The 27,539-nt window shown below is 33.9% G+C and overlaps 1 protein-coding gene across 3 annotated transcripts in view; it reads right to left on the minus strand.

The window, feature by feature from the left end:
- The window catches only part of LOC147070482 (monocarboxylate transporter 14-like), a 167,127-nt gene that overhangs the window by 68,902 nt on the left and 70,686 nt on the right, over positions 1-27,539 (minus strand). Inside the window, exon 1 of one of the 3 annotated variants that reach the window (XM_085949516.1) lies at positions 4,620-4,889. The exons of the other annotated variants lie outside the window; for them this stretch is intronic. The gene's annotated coding sequence lies outside the window, so the exon portion shown is untranslated. Of the gene's footprint in view, positions 1-4,619; positions 4,890-27,539 lie in introns of those variants that run through there. 3 annotated transcript variants of the gene reach the window in all.

Below are 27,539 nucleotides of genomic sequence, written 5' to 3' on the forward strand. Positions count from 1 at the left end.
ATTGACAAACAAGTTAAAGTGAGCATTCATTGATTTAAATAAATGACTTTTAGTTCAATTCGAATATGTTTAACGCGTAGGTACCTACATAGTTTAGGACATTTCGTAAGGCAATCCTGGACTTTCATTGATCAGTTTATAAGTATTAAACGATACATAACGTGGCCTATTCATATGGAGCGGGTAGCAGCCATTGAGGTTTTAAATCGTTAAGATTTAGTTAAGTCAAAATTGAAATTGGGCCAAGTACCTTAATTGCGCGTAAGGGCGTCTCCACTGAGGCAGCAAAAACTAAAGTGTTAAACCTCATTGGTAGTTAGTGTTAGTACGTTCAGCTTAATTGTAAACGTGGCACAATAAATACCTAAAAACACACGTATTGTTTACTACGAAATCCAATCGACTTTCATCTTAGATAAAAAAAATAAAAAATTGTATAATCACATACATGATAAGCAGCATTGTTCGAAAGTAGCCTAAATGATTAATGATGATCAATCGATTATTATCGTTTTAATAAAATTATTTAATATAATCTTTAAATACTTGTGTAATCGTTTGTATGTGTTGTATGCGTGAAATGTATCGAATCGGTTGAAACCTTTACTAGATTGTGTTCGTGTTATAACCTAGCTCGTCACGCATTAGTAAAATTGCTACGTGCCGTCTGGTTGACCAGGCCCCCTATGTTAGAACTTGCGAGTGCCAGCTGCCCAGTCGACATGACGTCATATGATATCATTGTGACGTACTACCGGAGTGATAATAGCATTCGAGAAAATAACGCTACTCAGACAGTGGCGCTATTCATTGTCACCATACACATATAGGTGTTTCATCATATTAATATCTATGGTGAGAACTGTGCGCTGGGCGGCATGCCTCAAGCGTGTATTGGCTGACGTCACAATTACGTCATGTCGTCTGGTGCCACACGAGACGATAGTTAGGAAATCGGGCCCCTGGTCGACAATCAATTTATATTACCTACATACCTAAAGACAGATGTCGTTGTCAATTATATTTTTTTGAAGAATATAAAATAACGAACTTATATTTAAATACGTTAATAGGCAATTATTCTTTTTTCATTAAGAAAGTACATAGTTTTTAAATAATCGCCTAGTATGGTGTATCCCCCACTGATTCGACGGATTGTAAAAACGAAACCTGCCATGAAGTACCTAAATAAAAATAATACAAATAATTACAAGATAAAAATAACTTTTTATATACCACGTTTTTAAATTTTCTGTTGAATCATATAAACTTGACAATTCTATGTAGGTATTAATAAATACTTTTTTTTGTACTTGATAAAGATATATAAATATAGAATACTGAAATGTCATTTTGACATTTCATATTGATTTCCATAGTAAAGCACGTATATATTAATAATTTAATTGCTAGGACCCCCTTAGCAACCAATAATAGTGTTTTACTTTTAACGATTTTTTTCCGAAACATACAAAACAGAATTAACTGAAAATTAATTCAATTCTGCTTAAAGATGGCCAAAAGTATTAAATCAATGCATTGTCGTCGTGTTCTGATATATTCTAAAAGTTTCAAATGTCTAGCTAGTCGGGAAGTTAGTTAAAAACCTTCAATCGTCCAATACAAATCTTGGACAAACAAGAAAAAATTTGTACTGGACACACAAGAAAAAATGTATACTGGACAAATAAGAATACGAGTAACGTACGTGGTAAAATTAATATAAGTAAATACAATATCTATTAATTAGGCACAAAAGAACTATAAAAGCTGTTCTGTAATACTAATAATATATTACTAACATATAATTAGGACGAATTTGTTATTATCTTTTTAATGAATATTAATTAAATAATATCGTAGCACTCATGTCATTACAAAGCTCGGTTTTCCACGCGTGTCGCATCGGTTATGTAAATTTATTTGCAATTCGCGCCGAAATCACGCAACGAACGGGAACGAAACAATATACAAATTTCCAACATTACCACCAGAGTTCAGTGAATAAACATAAGTTTCCGTGGCTCAACAAAAGAGACAACAATACAGGAAGCAACTTACAATACTAGAACATTAAAGCGTAACCGAATACGCATTATACGGGTTAATCACTACTTCTGCAATGAATATCGCCGTCTCACCGTTTCAGCCGTCTGCAGTACGCGTCCTTGAGCGGATTTTTGAGGGTATAGGTTGACCTTCCGCGGGGTTAACGGAAGAGGAGGGGTGGAAAAATTTTGTGGAGTGAGTTTTATTGAAGGACGATTAAATGAATATTATTTTACAACATTCGACTCGATAAGTTTCCTGGAATTTTGAAAGTAAGTACTTATGTCAAAAACGTAGAGCAGGGTTTCCCAAACTATGTTCCGCGGAACACCAGTGTTCCGCTGAACCTGAATAGGTGTTCCGCGACAATTTGGAAAGGTTTTATACACTTTTGCAATATTTTCCGAAAACTAGTAAGGACGATTCCTGGGTTCAGAAATCATTTTCCGTGACAGCTAAACCAGGAAGCTTAAGGGCAAGTGACTATGAAAATCTAATTGATTTAATTGGTGACTGTGATTTGAAACAAAAATACAAAGATCAGCCTTTAAATGATTTCTGGTCGAGTTTGTCAAAAGAGTACCCCAATTTATTGTTTTACTTCCGTTTTCTACAACCTACTTATTTATGCGAAGCGGGATTTTCTTTTTGTGCTGCAAGTCAAAGTGAATGAACAGGGTCGACGCCACACCAGATGTTAGAATGCAACTTACCAATATTGTGCCTGATATCAAGAAGATATGTAATTCAAGGACATAAAATCATCAAAGTCATTTATTTTTTGCTTTATTTATTAATACTTATATGTTTATTTTATATTATAGTTTTATATATTTTTTTAAATAATTACTAAATAAATACATTATTATTTTAATAACATTTTTTTTAAATTTATACTGTTAGGAATTGCCCAACCTAAAAAATAAGCTACCTAAGTGTTTCTAAAAATTTCCGGGTTTGCGAAGTGTTCCATTGCAGAAAAAGTTTGGGAAGCCCTGACGTAGAGAATAAAACGCATATAAATATATAAAATTAATAACGTGGAATAGTAGTATGTAGTAGTATAGAAATCATTGAATTTAATATTTTTCACTGTGCGTATCAATAAATAACTCATTTTAAATGAATATTGACTTACTGACTTCCTACTTACTTACTGACAATAAAATTATTGTCTGGTTCTATCTTGATTTAAAATAAGGTAAGTACCTGCTTACCTACCTGCGATTGTTTTAATTATTTCACATTATGTATTGAATACTAGATGAAAAGCTCACCCATGAATGTACGAAAAATATTAATATTCTAGTGATTTTTTTTTACTTTATTCTGGCATAATAATGTTTTAAAATTTGAAACGCGCAGAAGCCCTCCCCCCGTACGTATTTCTGGCGTATTTATTTTTGGAAAATTTTAAATTCCATCTTCATGTAAAAAATATAATTTTCATTTCCACTTTCGCCCATTTCTATATCAACTTCAAAAATGATTTCAACTACAATTGAAAAGGGGGAAACCAATCTGTTCTTCTAGTACCCACCACCTAAAACGTGGGTTCTAAACATTAAATTCGGCAGTCAAAACAATGTACAATGTGATATGCATGTTGGGCATAACGCGCAGGTATCGAAAGAAAAATAAACGGTTAACGGAACAAACAAAAGCGGTGGACTCGAACCAGCATCACCGGATTCCGGTCAATGTGATTTACCAATTTTGCCGCCTGTACCATACCTAATTACGGCGAAATTAACTAATATATATTATGCAACTGAATTGTTAATATTGACTACCGGTTTTTGTGTTTTAAATTAAGGTACCTACCAATATTCGATATTTGGTTTGCCCTCGATTCATAGCCGGCGTCAGGATATCTATATTTTTTTACCATGTTTTTATTAGCTCGTATTCTTGTTTATCCCGTACAGATTTTTTCTTGTTTGTCCAAGATTTTTAACTAACTTCCCGACTAGCTAGACATTTGAAACTTTTAGAATATATCAGAACATGAAGGGGATGCATTTTTTTAATACTTTTGGCCATCTTTAAGCAGAATTGAATTCATTTTCAGTTAATTCTGTTTTGTATGTTTCGGGAAAAAAATCGTTAAAAGTAAAACACTATTATTGGTTACTAAGGGGGACCTAGCAATTAAATTATTAATATATACGTGCGTTACTATGGAAATCAATATGAAATGTCAAAATGACATTTCAGTATTCTATATTTATTACATAGAATTGTCAAGTTTATACGATTCAACAGAAAATTTAAAAACGTGGTATATAAAAACTTCTTTTTATCTTGTAATGATTTTTGTCTTAAAGTACTTACACTTGCTAATAATTGAAAATAAACTATTTTCTTTATTCAACAAATGCACATATCACTAAAATTGTTTAAAAATTGAATGTTCTTCAATGTTGTAAATCATTCATTGTATAATAAAATGTTTAATTTAGCATACTTTTACTGTACATAATCACCACAAAAATCCACTATTATCAACATAATTTTAATTATCGAATCAACGTAAGTAACTGTTTACTTAATTTTAAAAAATCTCGAACCTGTTTTAAAATGAACCTCTGATGAAAAAATCGTTAATCACGGTAATGTCTATTACGCGTAATCATCTTGATTTGCATGTAGTCCCACAATTGTGTCCCACAAAATGTTAAAAACACATCGAAGATACATATCGTGTAGTATAAACCAGCCATTTCAAGAAAGAAAGAAAGAAATCCTTAACAATAAATCACTTGTATAGTTTTTAGTCCACAGAACTCACTAAACAATTTTAATTGTTACTACATTACTAAAATAAAATTGATTAAAAAAAAACTGTCAACCTATACAAGATTATGAAAATAATGAAAAAAATACATACTTGACTCTTATCAACTGCTGTTATCTGCGGTTGGGAAGATTTGCATTGGGCGTTCTTGAGATAAAAAAAAGCAGCAGTGCTCTATCAAAATAATTTTATACTATAGTAGCTATACGTAACTTTTAGCATTATTGACAGCAGGCAACAGTGTTAACCAACCTAGTCTCAACGTAAAGAAAAGAAACCCTTACTTATATTCTTTTCAGTGACAAAAGTCTCAATTTACAACAAAGCTTCTTAAAAAAAAAACATATCTCAATATTACGTGATTATTATTATATTAGGGGAAGGGACAATTAGGCGCTGCCAAAATATCCTGGCGCCTTTACGGGTAATGAAAAATACACGTATATATGTGTCGCTAAGTTTCAAAATCAGCCAAGTCCATAATGGATGAACAGGAGAAAAACAGCTTTTTTGTTTTCTCAAGTACACAAGTCACAAGGGTGAAAGTTTATATTATTTCGAGTATAGAATGTTTAAAATTAATAAGTTCCACATTTCGATAATGCAGATATGTTAGAAAACAGTAGTTCTTCAGCAATTCAGAAAAAAGTCAGAAATATCTAAAGGTGGACTTGGCTGATTTTGAAATCTAGCGACACATATTCACGTACACGGTACGCTACTGCTTGAAACACCAAGTAGAGGTGAATTTAATATTTAAGACGGTTAATAACACCAACATAATATTTGTTATCCGATAGAATTTGCTTTATATGGCTACCGATTGGCCGATATAAATAGTCAGTATTATCAGTTATTTTAATTAAATTTTATTGTATATAATCTTTCAGTTTAAAATATTATTTTTGAGCACAAAAAGCTACACAAAACCGTCTTATAAATTTGTACTGAGTCTACCTGCCTGTCCAAAGTAGAAAAAAATGACGTAGGTAGGTACTGTATGTAGAAGTTGTGGTATATATTATTTTATAATAATATCGCTTGAATATGTATGGGTTTATATACAATTTTATTGTGTGACACTATTAATAAATTGACGATCAAAACTAAACATATATAGACAGCGTAATAATAACTCTAACTAATTTTGCAAAAATTTACGATGTGTATAGATTATACCCTGTCCACACGCGCATGGATTTACTGCTGACAGTACGTATTATCGCGCCCATAACAAAAAAAAATCACGTATAAACACGTATTATTGTGCAAATTGCAAGATTGCATGCATGAATGAAAAAAAGTTCAGAACCTTCTGAATTTTCGCGCGACAATTGGACCGTGCAATATCTGCGCCTGCGCAATAGAACGATATTAGCGAACCTGCCGTTGAAAAAACGAACTGCACGGAGACTCATTTTGAGGTTGAACTCTTTTCACGACCTGTCAAATAGTATCTACCAAACAATGATAAAATCGCGTCTTGCTTACTCTTGAAGAATGAGATTGGCGAGACAGTCGGGACTTTCACGTGTAAACAGTTATTATCGCGATAATTTAAAATACACACTATTGGTGCAAGTAAATCCATGCACGTGTACTACAGGCGCTATTATATATTATTATATACCTACACACATATAAAAAAAATGGTTAAATTTATTAAGAATAGGACCACCGAGTTATGGTGCCACACTTTGCGCCTGGACCCGACCGATCAGTCCAGTGCGTAAGGCGCTGGCCGTTTCATCCAGGGGCTACGGTTTCGATCCCCGTTGAGGTCACAATAATATAATATGTAAGTATATGTTTTTCTCAGTCTGTGTGTTTGTGAAAGCTTCATTTCTATTACTAATTACACTACTGTTATTGATCATCCTGGCATGTAATACAGTGGAACCCAGATCTACCGTTCTCGCATAAATCGTTTTACCACACGGATCATTCATTTTTGAAAGTCCCGCCAAACAACCATAAGAACAATGACAAAACATAAGAATATAAGCACAAAAACAATAATCCCGTATTAACTGTTCCCCGATTTATCGTTTTCCCCGATCTATCGTCTAAATATTATGGTCCCGTCACAAATATCATCCTGATTGGCCGTTTTTGTTGAATAACTAATAAATAAGTCGCCACTAAAATGCCCCCCATGAAGAAAACTAGAACTCTGGCTGAGAAACTGAAAATAATTCAAGACGTCAAAAAAAATCTAGGAGAAAAACGAGTTTTTTTTAATTGTATATCCCGCATGTATCATCTTTTTTTAGGGTCCCTTGAAAATCATAGAATCGGGGATTCACTGTACTGTTGAAAAGAATATATTTATATAATATTATATAACTCAAGCTGTCGGTTACATGCTCGTGAAGCCAACACACATCAATAAGACTAACGTGTAAATTGTTGCAAACACAGGATTGGAAACCGCGACCTACAGATTCAAGGGCCGGCGTTCTGACCATTACTACATTACAGGAATTTTCACCACCCTTTTGACTGCGAAGCGCTTAAACAAATTTAAGATAAAAAGGTTGAACTACAAAAGGAATGATTTCTTCCAACGTATTTGGTTAGTTACCACTGACGTAGACTATAAAAATAAAACCAGTAGAGTAAGTTTAGCATTTATTGGTCGGATGAAATGTATTCCGACTGAGGTCTGGTTCCGTGCATCGAAAAAAACGCATTTTTTACAATACATTAACAAAAAATGTATTTCCGACGCCGATAAACTGCGCCGAACGTGCCGAGCTGGTTTGGCATCGGCCGATTACTAAAAAAAACCTAAAACGTTTTAATTCAAAAAAAAAATACGACTTGAGATTGGTAAAGTAAATGAAAAACTTCCATTATTTCTAGATAAGCAAATCCAGCCATAGCTGGGCGCCTATTATGTAAGACGTCTTTACTGTGAACCCGGAATCCATGATAATAGCAATAAAGGTGAGCATACACTATTCATAAGAGCGCATGCAGATACTATATTCCACTTTAATAATAATTGTTAACGTATCTGCTGGATTATAATATAAATAATATACACTCGTCACATGTTTCCGATTTTGAGAACTCCTCGTAGAGTCAACTCTAGATACCTCCAGCTAACCGTACGGTATCCGTTAACACCTGCGACTATAAGTATTATTATGAAATCGATGCTGAAATAACAGTTACCTACTGAGGATAATTATTATTAACAGAAAGTAATTTCAGGTATATTTATAACACGATTAACACGTGTAGGTACTCAGAGATTTATTGGATAAGGTCTCAACGAGATAGAAACGCACCAAGCTTAAAACAAATTCTCATTATTTAGTTTAGTCACTTTAGTTTAGATGAACGCTAACTGAATAATAAATATGAAAAGAAAGTAAGAAAATAAACACACAGTGTTTTTGAGTCAGAAACGTTGAAGCTCTGCCTTGAAAGTAACCCACCCTGTCAATGAAAATCCAACTGCCCTCGCTTGATACAATGATAAATAAGTATATTAATATATATATATATATAGTATAAATTATAAATTACTGTGCTTCGACAAAACAACGACGCGTACCGATGCATTGCTTCATCATCATCAGCCGGGGTCGATCGATTGCTGGCTCCCTTCACTTTTCTCGGTCCCTAGTTCTTCGTTGCCGCGTACATTCACCGAACTATATAAGTCTAGTAATACAAGTAATATATGTCTATCCAGTGGATTTTAGGGCGTCGTAAGTGTTTAGTGCCCCTTGGATACCATTGTATTACAGCATTTGTCCAGCGGTTGTCCGCTCGCCGAGCGACATATCCAGCCCATTGCAAATTCATCGGTTTAGCGACCTCTATCACATCGCGTACTCTTGTCAGCTCCTCATCGATTGGTTTATTTTGTGATCTTTCCGCGGTATGTCCAATACGCATCTTTCCATGCCACGCTGCGTTACCCGTATTTTTTTTTTATTTTAGTTACATTAAGAGCCCATGTTTCACACGCATACACGAGCGTTAATAGCATACATTGGTAGAACATTTACGCTTAAGAAACAGTGGGAAGTCACTTTTGAAGATACTATTCAGACGCCTTAATGCACTCCATGCATTGTATATGTTCGATTACTTCGAAAAGAAAATCGACGCCACTCATTTTTTTACATTTATATCTGGAAACATTACACGCGGAATCTATCTGTTGAGGTTTCAGATCGAAAGAGTAATATTGACAAATGATTTTTTTAAAGTACATTGTATGGAGTACGTCTGGGTAGGTACCGTACCGGACCACCTAAAATTTTTAATATAATATATTGTCGCTACATTATCACACATGACTGTGCCGAATTCCAAATCTCTAGGTATAAAGAAATATGGGAAAATTGAGTTTTTTTTCTATTGTATAATATGACGTACAGTAGGTACATATATGACTACTAAGATAAAATGAAATCGATTTATACGCCGTTATCGAAATGTGAGGGTGAGGTCTTATATCAAATTCAGTATTTAAGTCGGAAAGCCGATCAGCAAAGAGGCGTAAGTTTTGACGCATAAATAAATCGACTAATGGTTGATTTATTGTTTTAATTGCGTAGCTTAAATTTTAATCACAGGTATTGATCAACGCTACGAGTCGAGTAAGCAATTAGTGAAAACCCAATACATTTCAGCTGTATCCACCTGCCATAATGTCACGGTACAGTTTACTAGGTCTGAATTGGTAATTAATTATTACAGTGTAGCCCAGTCGATACTCAGTTGGCCCCTAAGGGTATTGTAAATTGTTAATACTTTCTTACTTATTTGCTGAGTTAAAAGCTTTCAAAGTGTTTCCCGAGAGAATTCATAAAAACAAAAGCACGCTACATTGTGAAATATAAATTTCCCTAGAGTATGCGGTAAGTACGGACGTAATGAAGAATAAAACAATACAATACGTTCCTAAGTAGTAGGTACACGTCGTATACCGAAAACATGAAGTAGATAAAATTGCACCGATTAAATTAGGAGATTACATGGTGGGAAATATTACTACAATACGGTTTGTATGTTTGGTTATTAATATAATATGTAATTCAGTGATTGCTTCATCTTCAAGTTTAAGGTGACGCATCAGTGAAACGCCAAATAATTTTCAACTGTACGCGCGACGAAATTTTGTACTCGCTTCGCATTCATTGAGAGAACGTCGAGTCAGACATACGTCACTTTGCTGCGTGATGGCGACGGGCCAATTAATTCTAAAATCGTGTAAAGATGACTAAAAACGTTACCCATTTACTTTAAAAAGAAAACATGTCAATGAATATATTATTATTGTTACTAATAGAATAATAAACAGAACATAAAATGGACGTATGTTGGATTTATATGAGAAATAATATTTCGTTTGACAGGCGTCTTTTGCACCCGCGATCCGCAATCCGCACATCGCCTAGCAACGATCTTTTTAGACCGTGCCTCAACTAATGCATGGCCTTAATAAATTTCAAGCCAGTAAAATTTCCATCAAAGATTTTTTAAACTAAATTCTATTATACCATATAGGTGGCAACCTCTGCCAAGTTCTGTGTCATTGAATTAGGGCATGGTTGGCGAACCTTTTTATGTACGCGTGCCAAATTTTCCCAAATATTATTTTTCATCTGTCGGACGTTAGGAAAAAATAGTTTTTAAAAATTAAACTATTACAAGATAAAAAGAAATTTTCATATACAACGTTTTTAAATTTCCTGTTGAATCATGTAAACTTGACTTGACTAGCTTAAAAAAATTGTACTTGATAGAAATACTGAATAATGAAATGTCATTCCATATTGATTTCCATAGTAACGCACGTATATATTATTTAATAATTTAGTTGCTAGGACCCCTAGCAACCAATAATGGTATCCAAATAACTTTTCATACAAAACAGAATTAACTAAAAATGAATTCAATTCTACTTAAAGATGGCTAAAAGTATTAAAAAAATGCATTGGCATCGTGTTATGATATATTCTAAAAGTTTCAAATGTCTAGCTAGTCGGGAAGTTAGTTAAAAATAGATTGCAAGATTTGTACTGGACAAACAACCACCGGACAAATAAGAATACGAGCTAATAAAAACGTTGTAAAATGATATCTTAGATACCACTCACACATTAATATTATTATAACTTTATCACTTTTTTCAATTATGCCATACATTTCGGTCCACCAATTTTGAAACTGTCTGCCAGAATTACTACTGGTGAATATAGACCAAGTTTTTATTTCTTATTTGGTGCAGTAATTATTTTTTTTGGGTAGAAATGAAATTGTTTGTTAATGTATTAGGTAATCAGCTTGGTTCTTATCGCACAAATTGACACGATAATTGCTCCGATCAGATGAGCTCAAGCATTGTTGATCGAACAAAATTAAAAGTTTGCGGCACGGCATCCCCCGCCGCCTGACGAGGTTAGTGCGGTAATATTATATGTAACGTCAATATGAAAGTCTAAGGACCAACCTATGCAATTATATATTTACATTAAACACAATGCTTATTCTTAAAGAGTATTTACCTGCTATTTTTTATACAATGCGATCTGTCATTTATTATTATTAAACGTATTTTTTTCACTTCAAACGCGTGCCATGCAAAATCATCTTGCGTGCCATAGGTTCGCAACCCCTGACTTAGGGCAACTTTACTCGTAGATTGTACAACTTTAGTGCATGCAGCAAACTCAATATCATATTCGCAGTTTGTGGGATCATTGGAGTATCCCAATTCCTCATATTATCATTTATTCTATACAGCTTATCGTCCATCAAAGTGATTTCCAACCAGTGGTTCGTTGAACCGTGGCCTCGCGAGAATTCGAAAATCTTCAAATCTTTTTGGTAACATGCTAAAAGTAAGGTTTAACGTGGCAAACAATGAAGTGTCACTATTTGTAACGTTGAGCTTTTTTAGATTTAAATTTTGCATCATAATTATGGGAAAAGGATAATTGGGCGCCGTACTGTCGAATGAAAATATAAATAATATACGTTCGATACGATTTTATACAGAAAATAGACGAGAAATTTTTATCAGTTTATACCTATCTACTACTTAGTAGTTTTAATTAATTTTGCTCTTAACATTATGTTTTTAATGCGGATTGAGAATTATTACCATGCTTGATGTTTTATATGAAAATAAAAGAACCCTCTTCTCGTTGGAACTTAAACATAATATGCACAATTAAATCATTATTTACGTGTGTATATTTCAATTCTCATAAAGTATTAAATAATAATATAATAATTTAAATATAAATATAAATAACAATAATAATATAAATAATAATAATAAATATATATTTTACTACCTAAGTACCTATCATTTATGAACGTCTATCTATTTTCGAATTTAATACGATGGCAGTTGTCCCGGCGCCGAATTGTCCTAGACCCATAATTATTGTTGAACTACTAGTGCAAATTCTACATAGGAAGAGAATTTTCCTAATCGCTATATGAAAGAACAAAATTGAGGAATGTAGTTGTATTAAAAACTGTAATATATTTTTAATACGTAGATGATGCGTAGATGAGAATTATTATTGCGTACTAACCAGAGGGTTGGAGCGGAGCTCGGAGCAGGAGCACTAAGCATTGGAGCAATGGGATTTTACCCGGAGCAGGAACGGAGCCGGAGCACCGAAAAAATTTAGTGCTCCATTGCTCCGGATGTTTTTTTTTATTATTAAATTTTCGTCTTAAAATTCAATGAAAATAGTATCTACATTTTGACACTTTGCAACACTGGAATTATTTGAAATATGGCAACACTGCCGAGTGATAAATAACCTCACTTTTTTGGCAGAAGAGGCAAATAATGAGAGACGATTAAAATGGTGATTATTTTAAATCTACGTATTTTTTTTTTTTTACATTTTGTATTCATATAATACTTGATTTCATTCAGGAGCGGAGCAGACCATGCAGCGGAGCCGGAGCATGTATTAGGTCCCGGAGTGGAGCTGGAGCGGAGCAACTCAAAAAAGGGTCCGCTCCAACGCTCTGGTACTAACCTTACTGGCAGTGATATACCGTGCCGATAGGCAGGAAGTACGTTGCTTATGGCAATATATCCTAAGACGACAGTGGCTTAACTCATTCGCTGCTGACTATATTATGAGATTTTAATTAGCACCTTTAAAATGCACGTTAATTACATCGATCGGCCGCCTGGTCATTACGCGCATGTGCGTCTTCAGCGTCCAAAGTATTAAACACAAAAAATCGAATAATAGAACGTTTTATGGTAGATTACAAATTTTTTAGCTGTGAATATGAGTAAATTTCGCATTTCGCTAACACACTTCTTAAACAATTCACTATATTATATTATTAAAGTCGGCACGTTCTTTAACTATGAATTTTGTTACCATACATTGCTTTGCTTGTGATTATGATATAAAAAAGTATTATTGTTATCATCGGCAAGAATGTTTATAGGTAGTAGGTACTGCCACCTGGTATTTTTTTTTTAAATATAGCTTCTAACGCTAACAATATTCATTCAACTATTGGTATTCAAAAGTTAGTATAATTTCCTTGTATATGTAATATATCTCATTGACGATGTGTGTTACTTCGTTAGGTAGTTTCCAAAGCAACAAAGATCTGAGGAAAATTCATTTCCACAATTTAATGACCTTTATTATAACGACGGTCTAGAAGACCGCTTATTCTTCCGAATCGTAGCACTTTTACTTTGTATAGTTTCTATACAACGTTCTAAGCTCGCTTTTCTTGAAAAAAGCACGTGATCAAAAAAGCTTTTACGTGTGTCAAGAAAACTCCCGGTGGGAATCAATATGAAAAGTGAAAGCTCGACTTTATTTACTCATGACGTCATATCACGTGACCGATATATTTCATCACGACTCACGTGGAAATGTCGTAAATCTGGCTTTTTGTGATTAAATAATACAACCTGCCAGCGGGATATAGGTACCTACGGCTAGAGACACAATAAAAACTACTTAATAGGGTGAATGCATATACTTTACAATACTAAGTAGAAAGTAAAGCAAAAACGAATACATCACGACAATAAATTATGTCATTTCTTTTTTGTATGACAACATTTATTCGAAAGAAAATTGCCCGAAACAAATTTACCGATTTACAAATGGAAGAAAATTGTTTAAGCCAAATGGATCACCACTTTGTCCTCTGATTCGCACATGTTAAATTGCTGAGGCTATTGTGGAAAGGACATGTCTACCCGATGAAATGACGTCTGATGGGGTAGAGCTACTTGGAGTGCTCAGCACTGACTGGAAACTACCGGGACCCGAAGAGGATTGAGCAGCATAAGGCTCGGAGGAAGGAAGCACGACGCCGAATCAATCAAACCAATACGTATCAAGTACGAATTAAGGCTATACTTCAGCTGAGGCATGGTCTAAAAAGATCGTGACTAGGCGATGCGCGGATTGTGCTAATGACGCGAGCCGAACGAAATATAATTTGCATTAAAAATTTAACATGCGTCCTTTTAATGTTATGTTTATTATTATATTCGTAATAATAATAGTATATTCATTGACAAGTTTTCTTTTTCAAGTACATGCGGAACGTTTTTTAGTCATCTTTACGCGATTTAAGAATATATTCCTCCGACGCCATCACAAAACAAATTGACGTGCTCACACCTCGACTGTTAGTCTCTGATTGGCGACGACTGTGAAATTTCGTTCCACCTACTGTTGAAAATTATTTGCCGTTTCACTTATGTATGCTCTTAATAAAATAAGTAATTACCATCGCTGTATTCTCTGAGGAGTGCATCATGTCAGACGTTTTAGGGGACTTCACACATCCATACGTGATATGCAATTAACAGAGATAATACAAAATTAAAATTGTTCGAATGCACTGATTTATTTGGAAAATTAAAATTAAATTGTTAATTTTTTATCGCAGAGGCCTCAAAATCAGTCAGTGCGTCGGACCTCTACGTCACTAAACGCGCCACTGCATGAATGATTACTAATATTATCGTAATATGCATATATTAAAGACATATTTAAACATTAAATCATAGCACAGAACTTCATTCGTATAAATATTATTAACTGCCTTATTAGTGATAACTGATTAATAACAAATTCCAACTCGTGCCAAGTACTGACTTAATTGGGTTTTCAACGAACAGTAAGAAACGACAAATGAGTTAAACTCCTGACGTATTTATAACAATATAATTACTCAAATTAGTATAAATTACCGCATTTTCTTTCACACCGTATTAATGAGTTATTTAGGACAACATGTAGTAATCAATAAATAAATTCTTCAGTTTTCTCATCTACAAAGCGCATGAATTTATAATGCCTAATAAAGCCTAACAACTGTGCGTAAACAAATGGACATTGTAAAAAAAAACTGTGTTAAGGTTGCATAAAGACTATTCAGGAACATTTAAAATATTTTCATACAAATGTTCACTTTTTGTAAGAAAACATGGATGAAAAACATGTGCAAAAATACTAACAAACCACGAAATTCAGCCATGTTTGAGGGTACATTTTTGGTGTTTCATCGGAAGTCGCTACATATGAACTCGTGGAATGCTATTTTGACCGAAGCGCACTAATTTCTACGATGTAAACCAGGGGTAGTCAACCTGGTCCCAACCGCCCACAAGTGGGCGTTCCAACTTTCAAGATGGGCGGTAGAGGTTTTAAGTAGAACTGTTAGAAATTAGATATGATGAAGAAAGTAAGCATAAATTCGATAATGGTGGATATGAAAACCTATGGCAAAATAAAAAAAAATGCCTGTCGTATATCCAAATACGTAGAAAATGATATTCAGTTGTTTATTGATACTTTTCCCTACCTCCTATCTTGTGGAATCGGGCTTTGCTGTTAATCATATTATGACCAAAGAAAGAAACCGCCTGAATATTTCCGAAAGAGGAGACCTTCGTTTGTTCCTCACAAAAATTTTGCCAGATATCCAGTATTTAGTTTTGCAGCTTCACCCCCAGGGATCTCATGAATAATTAAATTAATTAAATGTAATTTCGTCAGACTTCATGCTTCTATGGATGCAAAGTATAAATAAAAAGATAGATTTAACTACAGTAAGTAAATCTATAAATCACCATTTCTGTGGAACCGGTGGGCGGTTAGAAACTTTTACTACTAACAGAGATACAAAAGTGGGCGGTAGGTATAAAAAGGTTGACTACCACTGAGTAAACTGTTCAAATTATATTGAATTTTGATAAAGTCTGCGGGTGTGTACGTACAGTTTTAAACAAATGATTATGTACAGACATCGGTTATTGGCACAGATGTTTACAGACATTTTTATAATATATTGAAGGACATGTGTGTACACTAGGCTAGTAGTGCTGTCATATCGAAATAAAATTATCGATACTTGGTATCGGCTTCGTAGCCCAATAAAGGTATCGAAATATCGGTTAAAATCTATTGATTCTTTACTTACAATGAATATAATATTGGACAATAAAATCACAAGCGATACATTAAAAATGTATATTTTAAACGTAAGAATTAATATCAAATAAAAAATTGCCTTGAGTAACGGAGTTTTCTCAAAAGCCCATATAAGGCTAAAAAATAGTAAATTGTTATGTTGATATCATTTAACTTAATTCCAAGTCCAATGCCAAGTCTCAGAATAACATGACGTGATATATGAATAATTAATCTAAACATTAATTTAACCATATGCTTCCTACTTACAGACTGGACCAAATGTTGTCAAAGTGAGCGTCCCGGCGCCTCGAGGGGTCGCAGTTATTCCCCAAGGGCGCCACAGGATATTTGAGAAATCTTGGAAAAACCGTATAGGTAGTAAACAACAGGATCACCCTTCTCATTAATTGGTATTTTTAGAGTTTCGTGAACAAATCTTTATATAGGTGCTTTTATATAAAAGAACATGTTTGAAAACGGCTTGTATGAGCCAAGTATACCTACATACTAAAGTGAATTATTTAAAACAATTATTGGATCTAACATAATATTTATGAGATTATATATTTATATAGCCTTGCCTTCAAACTTATGGCAAAACTCATAAATCATTGGAAGCATATTGTAATATAATATACTACAATATACTCTTCTCTATTTATCCATTAGGGTAGACTGAGCATACTCCGTGATACAAATCTTTTTTTTTATTATTTTCAATAGAAGAAATGTATTTTTGGGTACATCTTTAACAATATTATTGTCACAAATAAGAAATGTATTTAGCAAAAGAATTATTGGCATATGAAAATAATGGTAAATATTGAGGTTACTCAGTGATATGAGGTAACTCTTTGATAGTATGCTGCCCCATAAACAAAAAGGCAGCTATTTGACAAAGTCACATTTTGAGATAATGAGACATTCACGTTTTTTCAACTTAAAAAAAATCAATAATGTGGATGAATATTTTGATTTATGGAATAAGCAAAAACCAGTATATTTTCAATCGATACTGTGTTTTTGCTTATGAATGTCTTTATACTGTCTTCTTGTTTAGAATAATTACTGTTTTCGCGAAAAAAACAAAAAACAATATGTGCGATTTTATACTTAAATAAATTTTACACTGCTTTTGACTTTGTCAAATGGTTCAGAATTTCACGTAGAGCATTATCTGTACACTAACTCAATTTGTCTGAAAAGCTGTCTTTTTTCCTTATGAGGGAGGGCAGTATGGCTCTAACTGCGTAATAGAGAATTTGTATGAGTTTTAACAAAAAGTGGAAAATACAAATAAATAATTCAATAGGTACCAATTTTAAAGTATCTCAACGCAAGACCACGAAATCGATGATTTGTGGCTGACAAAGAGACTTCTAAGCGCTAGGAGTAAAATTAATTAACTGGGAGAGTGGAAGACCGAATAGAATATTATTGTCGAGCCTACTTGAGGCGACCAAGGTCTAATGTAGAGGCAGAAAAGAAAAATAATATTATTGAAGAATAAAACTTAATTATATAATTAGATAACGAATGTCGAGTGGAGCAGCATACCTTATTTTAAAAATAATATAATATATCCTCCACAGCAGGGTTGGCTAACCTATGGCACGCGTGCTAGAGGCGGCACGTGAACGATTTACAAATTCTTTTTTTATGCATAGTGTTTCCGAACTCTTCATTTATATTTATTATCTTTCCGTACATCTATATTGTTATATTTGTTATCATTTTAGGTTATGCTTATTATTGGTTGCAATAATTATTATATCCAACTGATGTTCGTCGTAGCATGCAGTTAAATCAATCTAAAAATCCTATTTAACATGACTAGTGGAAATAAAAAAACACAAAAAATATTAAAATCAAGCAGCAGAGACTGAGTGAAACAGACAATATTGGCGGACTAAGGAGTATGGAATGATTAACGAAGACTATAAAGCAGGATATATTTTGTATTTTAGGACAGTTGTATGTATAATACGGTAAGTATTATAAGACAAACAATAAATCACTCATTGAGACAAACAAAAAGAATTTTTCGATCGGAAAATTAAAAATAAAAATAATCAACCAACAAACCTAATGAAATTTATCGGTAGTCATTCAAATATAACAACTGCATGTTATTTTGCCTCAAACAGAATCGCTAAAAATGGAAAACCGGTCGGTGAAATTTTGAAAACAAGGAAAAAACCTTTTAAAGAATAAAAGATATACCTTCGTCTAGAAACAAGAAGAATCTCAAGAACTCAATTGTAATTTTTAAACTTTTTCAATAGAAATTCTAATGGATTAAAGTATTATACTATTCTATTTGAGTCGTTTTTTGCGACAAGGGTTTCGCCTTTCGGCATCTTTAGGCACTACTGACAACGAATACAGTTAGTTCTTACTTATATAAGAAATAATACAATAAAGTAGGTAAAAACGTGATCACCTACCTATTAAGTCAAGGATCACAATAAAAAATATAGCAAACAAATTTCGAATAAGTAGTTGAAGTGTTTATAAAAAACCTCCTACCATATCACTAATAATACAATCAATAAGCGTATAAATCGTCAAAAACTTAATAATAGTTCATTAGATTATAATCAATAATAATACTTTCAATAGGTGTAAAATCGTCAATACTGGAAATTTAATGGAGTTAACTAATGAGATATACCAATAATATAACTATTTATGTAACCCGGGTCGCACTCAAAAACGACTCAAATGGAATAGTACAAAACTAAAATTAACATTTTAATTCAAATTTCATTTCAAGTACCTTCGGTCGATAGTATTAGTATTAATATTTTTCAGTAGAATTCTGAAAAACCTATTTTCATTTTTCCCCAACTGTCCGGCACGTAAAAAGGTTCGTCAATCCTGGTTTACGGCATATTATTATTTTGACAACAAACCAATCCATTTCATTCCCACGTCCGCCCAATTAAAATCCAAATACGGCGAAAGAAAATTCTCAAGCAGGCAAGTTAATAGACTTTCCACGAACCCAATTTCGGATACCCTTCGCAGCCACAAAGGCCCGCGACCTTGGGGGAAAAGTCAAGTGCAAAGCGACTCGGCCGTATTGGAAGGTATGCAACAAACCAATCCATTTCATTCCCACGTCCGCCCAATTAAAATCCAAATACGGCGAAAGAAAATTCTCAAGCAGGCAAGTTAATAGACTTTCCACGAACCCAATTTCGGATACCCTTCGCAGCCACAAAGGCCCGCGACCTTGGGGGAAAAGTCAAGTGCAAAGCGACTCGGCCGTATTGGAAGGTATGCGTGCACATATATTTATTTACAAGCCAGTTTCCGCTTCCGCCGCGAGCCGTTCGCGGGAGTTTCCGTGTTGAGTTGATATTTACCAGCCCTTAATATACAAGGGCCTTATTTAATTTCGTACACGTGTGGCAATAAGCGCGGCTTAATTCTACGATACATTACGTAGGCCAAATGAAAGCCCCAAAATTCATTGCCAGGTGATTCACACCTAATATACTTCGCACGAATACCCGTTTCAATGAAAGTACCTATTTATTAGGCCATCAAAGGAAGGACATGTTCCCATGAAAAGTGGTTAGAGTGGATGTTGCAAGGTTTACAATAAGAAGTAGTTATTTTTTTTATTATTATTATTAAGCGAAATCAACACGATCGAAGGCTATACCTCAGTTGAGGCATGGTCTAATAAGATCGTAGCTAGGCGATGCGCGGATTGCGGGTCGCGGGTGCCGCATGCCGACCGAAATATAATTTGTCATATAAATCCAACATGCGTCCATTTAATGTTCTGTTTATTGTTCTATTAGTAACAATAATAATATATTCATTGACATGTTTTCTTTTTCAAGTAAATGGGTAACGTTTTTAGTCATCTTTACACGATTTAAGAATTAATACCGTCGTCGCCATCACGAAACAAATTGACGTATTCACACCTCGACGTTCATTCTCCGAATGCCAGCGAGTCCAAAATTTCGTCGCGCCAATAGTTGAAAATTATTTGCCGTTTCACTGATGTATCGTCTTAAGCTCTAGCCGGAAACCATTCGACACCATATATTACGAAAGCATCAGTTACTTGCTTTCCACAAGATGCAGAACTAACCTGCCATTGTAAATACCAATTGGGAAGGCAATGACTGTGAACAATCAAATCTTTTCATAGGTATTGATAATATGTTATTTTATAAATGATAGGGTCTTTTTACTGATATGATACTTTTCTCCTAATACCAGTTCCGATACTTTCTGTCAAAATGGCATCCCTATATATACCGCATCGACATATCAGCCAAAATTAATATAGAAATTACTGTATTCTACATATTCCGTGATCATAATCGTAAGTATATAATTATTGGATCAATGAGATTTTTTTCTCTAAAGTAAGAAACTTTTTATGTTAATAATGTTAATATTTGGGCTGTCAACTTTTGAAATGTCTTTACTCCATGTTGCCTACCGCAAGCACCCTCCACTGCCTTAGCTACCGTATTTTTCGTCCTTGCGACATGGCCTGCCTAACGTAGTAACGTACTTACACGTCTGGGACGACATGGTCATTATTGACCAACGCGTATAAATAGCTTATGCCCGTACCTTACCTTCCTCGCCACGTGCCATTATTTTCCTACACTGTTCCGATGACCTTTCTCAATATATTCCTTTCAAAGATACAAGCTTCCTCCTGTCTTTTTTGATTAGGCCCACCACTCAAATAAATAGGTGAATGTGTGCCTAATGAGGGTTTACACAGCTTTATTTTAGATGTCTTCGTGAGAAGTCTTGATCAAAATGGTTTATTGGTTTGATGTCGTTGGGGTATTAACCACGAAATATATTAAGGTGCACGTCGCGTACTGTCACGTGACGTCACAGTAAGCTGCCGTTATGGGCAAAAATGTGTAATGCTTTTTTTTTTGTAGTTCCCGTAGCACATTAATAAACGAACATTGTCAATTAGCAAAATTTGCCGAAATCACTAGAACAACAATGAGGTCACCTCACGTTGTACCGCACTGTATTTTTTTTTATCATTTTCTACATGCCTACACAGTTTCAACTCATGTCAAAATCGCATGTTTTTTGTTTTCAGCGGTTGGCACTGTTTGGGTTGGGTTGTCTATTATCTATGGTCTGCAGGTTGGGTTCTGTTCAAAATATTATTGAGTTTACAGAGACTCATTACTAGGTTACTCCATCATTGAATTTACAGAGATCGTGTTCGTTTACAATATTCTGCAAAATGACGAAACTATAGACTAAATTTCTCGCGTGACAGTTCCCAAACTTTTCGAGTTGGCATTTTCTGTACAGTTATCCTCTAGCCGTCTGGCAATACTAAAATAGCGCTCGGGCATATGGCACTGGATTCAAGGGTTACATGTAAGTTTTACGTATGCAGTTCATCGTGGGACACTTATTCGTGGGCCGCAGTACGTGAAACATGATATCGTATAACATTTTATCAAATGACGAGTTCTTCGTTGAACATTTCACCGTGGAATACATTTCTACGTATCTTACAAAATGCGGCGATAGTTTGCAAATAGTACTGTTCCAATTAGATGAACCCTAACCTAACCTAGTAAAGACATCTCCACATGTTGTAGCATACGTACAAATATACTCCACGGAGAAATGGTCAACGAAGAACTCGTCATTTGATTAAATGTTACACGAACTCATGTTTCACGTACTGCGGCGCACGAATAAGTGTCCTGCGGTGAACTGTTTACGTAAAAATTTCCGGATACGAGATTCAACCAGTCCGGTTTCTGTCTACTGTATTTTTACATAACCTCCGATTCGCCGCATTAATTCCGAGTCGATTCAATTCAAATATCTGACATTATTATCTAAATAATATAAATTTTACTGGAATAATAAATATTGCAAATCCTTAATACTTTAAAACATAAATAAACATTACAACTGTAAAACCCTTCCAGATGTTTTACCACCGGCTAAAGTTAAAGCCATCACGTCACACGCAGAGACGTCCGTGACAAGGGGGATACAAAGGAAGAAAAATTCAATTATGGAAAACGAGGTCAGGGCCAACAGGAAAAGCCTCTCGAATTGAACCAGAATCCAATACCTACATACTTGAATATTCATTTCGAAATAATATGGGACCGCAATAACGCAAACAAATACCGACAAATCCAGTTAATGTAAGAGAAAATGTACGGAATAAATTATGAATGTTCTAAATGATTAAATATCTACTCAATTCACAACATATAAAATATACTTAATATATTTATAAAGACACCTGATACAATAAATTAATGTACCTACTTTTTAATATTATTCAACGAATAATTCACAAGATTTGAGAATGTAACATTCTACATATTGAGCATACATAATTTGAAAGCACGCATGCATATAACCTCTAGATAACATCTTTTTTAGAAAAAAGCGACACCCAACGGGACTTGAAACTGTAACCGCTAGATTCGCGCCAATGTGCTATCCAATTAAGCTATGGGCATCCTACTTTTATGTCTGTTCAATACACATAATTATAATATACATACCTATACAATAAACATAATGTACTAAATACCATCAACTGAGGGTAGAATTTGAATTTAATTCTAATTCATACTAGTTTCATACTTTTCCATTAAAATCCGTTTTATCAAACACTGTTTCACCTTTTGACATCAACATATTCTGTAGAGACCAAGGCCTGAACAAAAACGATGCATGAGTGCGAGTGAGAAAGTATTCGGCACCCTTACAATCTTTGCGACACGCGCTAGAGTAAGATAAAAGGTCTACATATCTGTGGGCTAGTTTCCAAAAGTATCGCCATCAAATCGGGGCGAAACGCTTCACATAGCGTCGATAACTTGCGAGCTCGAGTTGCTAAAATTGATATTTTTTGTGTTAAACAAAGTCAATGGTAAATATTTTTAGTTAATTAAGTAGAAAAGATGGTTCTGTGTGTTGTCATAAAATGTGGTAGCCGTACTGATAAGCAAGAAGATGGCATTACGTTATAATATGTAAGTTGATAAATGTTCGTGATAATTTATTTGTATTTTATTATATATTTTAATATCAATGACCTAGTGTTTCTTTAAAATAACTTAAATTATTGATATCTTTACCTAATGGTTACATGTTGACCGCTTAAAAATACTATATAACGTAAAAAAATAGAAAATTATATTTTAATTCTGAGCGTTTAGTGCGAGCACTTTGGGCGAGCACTAGCGAAATGGTCTATGGTCTCGAACATTTGTAAACGAATGCGTTCGCTCGCCCACAAACCAAACGCAAGGCACGCAGCTTCATTTAGAAATGCAACGGGTGGCGTCTAGATGTATCTATAGTCTAAGGTAGAGACACATCTGCCAAATGCATGCATACAGCCGACCAAAATTATCGTAATTTAATTAAATTTACGTAATTATATGCCAGATTAACTAAACAAACGATCGTTAAAATGACATAATACCTACAACAATATGTCATCATCATAGATGAGGTTTATTTAACAGTCCATCACTATAGCTGAGGTCATTAAAGTCGCTATAATACAATAGAAGTCTATCGGATTATTTCAAACAATGCCTACCTTACCAATTCAACATAAATACGGGAAGGAAAAATCATAGACTTTGTATAATGTACCTACACCGGACATAAATATTGTATACAATATATTTAAAAAAAAAACCCCTATCAATAACGATGGCGCATTTTCTACGTTTAAACTGTATCGTCAAATGGCAAAAAAGCCGTGTCCGGAAATTTGTACGTATGCAGTTCGCAATATCACACTTTACCGTGAAATGTTGTATCGGAAATATATGGTCGTATATTAAAGACCGTCCAACGTCTTTGAGTCGTATAGTACAGAGGTAAAATTCATGTCTAAATAAAACACGGTTCTTGTCGGTTTACACAAAGCCAGCGGCAAACAAATTTTGAAAATAGCCGATATACTGGATTATGTGTTAGGTTAGGTTAGGTTTTCATTCTTGGATTCATGAATTTTGTCAAAGTCGGCTATGAAAATTGAATTAATGTTCATATTGAATGTAATAAAATTGGAGCCCGTATAGTATACTGTCATCTCTTTCCGATAGAAACCTCACGGCGAACTGTGCTATGGTTAAATGTATTACGAACAATTTACATGTTACCAAAAAAAACCTCTTGGAAACACAATTTCTTACGATATATCCACATCTATTACGATGACGTATTACATCAATTACACTTAGTATTTATTCTTTTTCGAATAGTAAGGCCATTCACATATTCAATACTACCGTTCAAGAGCTCGTTTACAATAAAACTGTATAAATTTTCATTATGCAAATACACAGTTAATAAATAAATAAAAAAGAAGTACGATTGTATGAATGAATAAAGTGTTACTAGCGATTAAAGTTTAAAAAAAAAAAAAAAAAAAAAACAACATCAAAATGGTAATCGTGAAAAGGAAATAAATATCAACAGTATTTACCCAAACTTCTGAAAAAAATGCAAAGAGAGTTTTCAAAACAACTCATTAAAAGATTTAATTAGCTATGTTAATAATAATAACACGGGCAAAAGGTAAACACAATTTATCAAGTATTTCACCAAAAGAACAAAGCTAATTTTGCAAGCTTATCATTTTTAAATAAAAACGTTGAGACTTTTATTACGCCCAATTAGAGGAAATAAATTAAGCGATTAAGGCATTTTTTTTTTGTAAATTTCGTTTTTGCATTCTTTTAGTAATATATTCATAGTGAAAATTTGCAAAAACACAGCAAAATTATACCTAAACATGCATGATTTTTATTTTACAAAATAAACCTTATATTTTTAAACAGTATTCAAATAATATAAAATCAGTCATATTATTTGAACATAATTATTATCAATGACGTTTACTTAGTTAGATAAAAAAATAAGAATGTTCGTTATCTATCTGATTAAATTTCAGTAGACATGACGAGAACAACTGAGTTGCCTAGGGCCCTAGAGCGTCATTAATCATTACTCACATATTCCAAAAATCGAGTTTTGAGATAATCGCGAAATCCAGCAGAACACTGTTTTTTTGGAATTATAAGAAAAGTATTGAACTACCTCGAATATTAATGAGTGAAAGAGTAGATTTAATTATATTATATTATAATTTTGTATATTATATCTTTCGAGATGTGGCTGTAGGTATAGACGCATCCTCAAAATTCATTGTACTGACCGGGTGACAAATGTTGAAGTTCTCAATCGAATGGGGAAGGACCGAGAAGTTCTACATAGTATCAAAACCAGGAAACTACAGTACTTCGGCCACATTATGAGAGGACAAAAATACAGCATTCCCCAACTTGTCATTCAAGGAAAGATCAATGGGAAGCGTAGCGGAGGACGGCGCCGCATTTCGTGGCTTAAGAACCTCCGTGATTGGTACGAGTGCAGCTCCACTGAACTGTTCCGGGTAGCAGACGACACAGATAAGATTGCCTTGATGGTGGCCGACCTCCGCTACGGGATGGCACAATAAGAAGAAGAATATTATAAAACTCCTAATGCTGCAAACACACAGCACAATGTGAGAAATAGAGCTCCCTGAAAAGCCTTGATGACATAACTCACACTATTCATTGAAAGTGTGAGTTATGATACCAACAGTCAACTTTGTCAACGATTTTCACATGGTTTAAAGTAACTTTTGATAGCCAACTATTTTTCTTTATACCTATATAGATTGATGCCTTTAGAATTACCTAGTATATTTAACTCAAAAGTGTCAAAATTGCAAAAATGTGAGTTATGACTCTAGGCGACTCAATTATTCAGATACATTTTATTCGAAAGCTTACATAGCTAGGGACGTATATTATTGAGCTTCAATAATTGGCAGAGAGGTGGTGACATAAAATCTCATAAATATTGAATTCAATTATTGTTCAATAATTTCATATAATCGACGGAAACCAGTGATTTATTTGTGTTAATTATTCTCAATTGAATTAAATTTTTGATAATAATCATTTATAAAGTACCATCTCCACTATACCCATACTATATAATACATAAATAATAATATAACAAAGTAAATAATATATTGTCAGGCATTGCGACATTTACTTAGATTTCCCTATTCAAATATGATATGGGATGACGCGCGATCTCCAACCGTATTATTTTACCCAAGAAGGTATTATCAGAGGGATTCCCGGAAGGCCAATAACATTAAGACAAATAGCCTAGTTGGGCAATTCGGACACGTTAGCATTAAATTTGTCCACTTTGAAAATAGGGAAAGAACCTTCTCTGATCTTGATATGAATGGAATATCAGAGTGACAGATAAGCCATTGTAATATTATCAAAATGTTTATCAGGTCGAAATCAGCTTTGCAAAATGTATAATGGAAATATATGATTTTAGATATATATCTCTTACATTGTTAGATGATATTATTTTCCCACGATACATAGCTGTATTTTTACGACAATCTACAGATTTGATAATAATTATAATACTACATAATCTCAAACGTAAATTTATATAATCATACTTGATAAAGTTAACCATGTTAGTGAAACGAGTTTCGTAATGCATTTTTAATATACTACAGTGTTTCCCAAAGTGTGGTACGCGTACCCCCTGTGATACGGGAAGAATTTGGTGGGGGTACGCGCTGCACCGGGGTTGGCTGCGCCTGGTGCAACAAGCATTAATACGACATCCATGCTAAAAGGTTTATCGCATGCGGAAGAAGAGCGATTCTTGAAAAATAAATATAAGGAGTGTACTTTAACATCATTTTGGTTGCAAATGCAACATGTGTATCCAGTTTTAACAGAGAAAGTCCTGAAATACATCTTGCCTTTCCCTACTCTATATCTATGTGATGTTGCTTTTTCAGCATTCGTAGACATTAATACTTACAAAAAAAGGAACAGGTTTTGGATGTGGAACCGCATCTCAGATTAAAATTAGTAACCAAGCTACCAAATTGCGATGATCTGTCGTCTCAACATAAACAATTTCATCTTTCTCATAGATTATAATGAATGTTATTTATAATATAACTTTTATTTATTTTATTTATATTTTATTATGAACGAATTTTATTTTTCGTTCATTATTATTTTGTTTATGTACCTACTAAAAAAGGAAAAAAATAAATAGAATTTGATTGTTAATAAAGTATGTATATGCAATTTTTTTGACGAGGGGTACTCAGT

Source organism: Rhyacophila brunnea, unplaced genomic scaffold (assembly GCF_057557595.1).
Source record: "Rhyacophila brunnea isolate RB1 unplaced genomic scaffold, BYU_Rbru_1.0 scaffold_22, whole genome shotgun sequence".
Classification (NCBI taxonomy): Eukaryota; Metazoa; Arthropoda; class Insecta; order Trichoptera; family Rhyacophilidae; genus Rhyacophila; species Rhyacophila brunnea.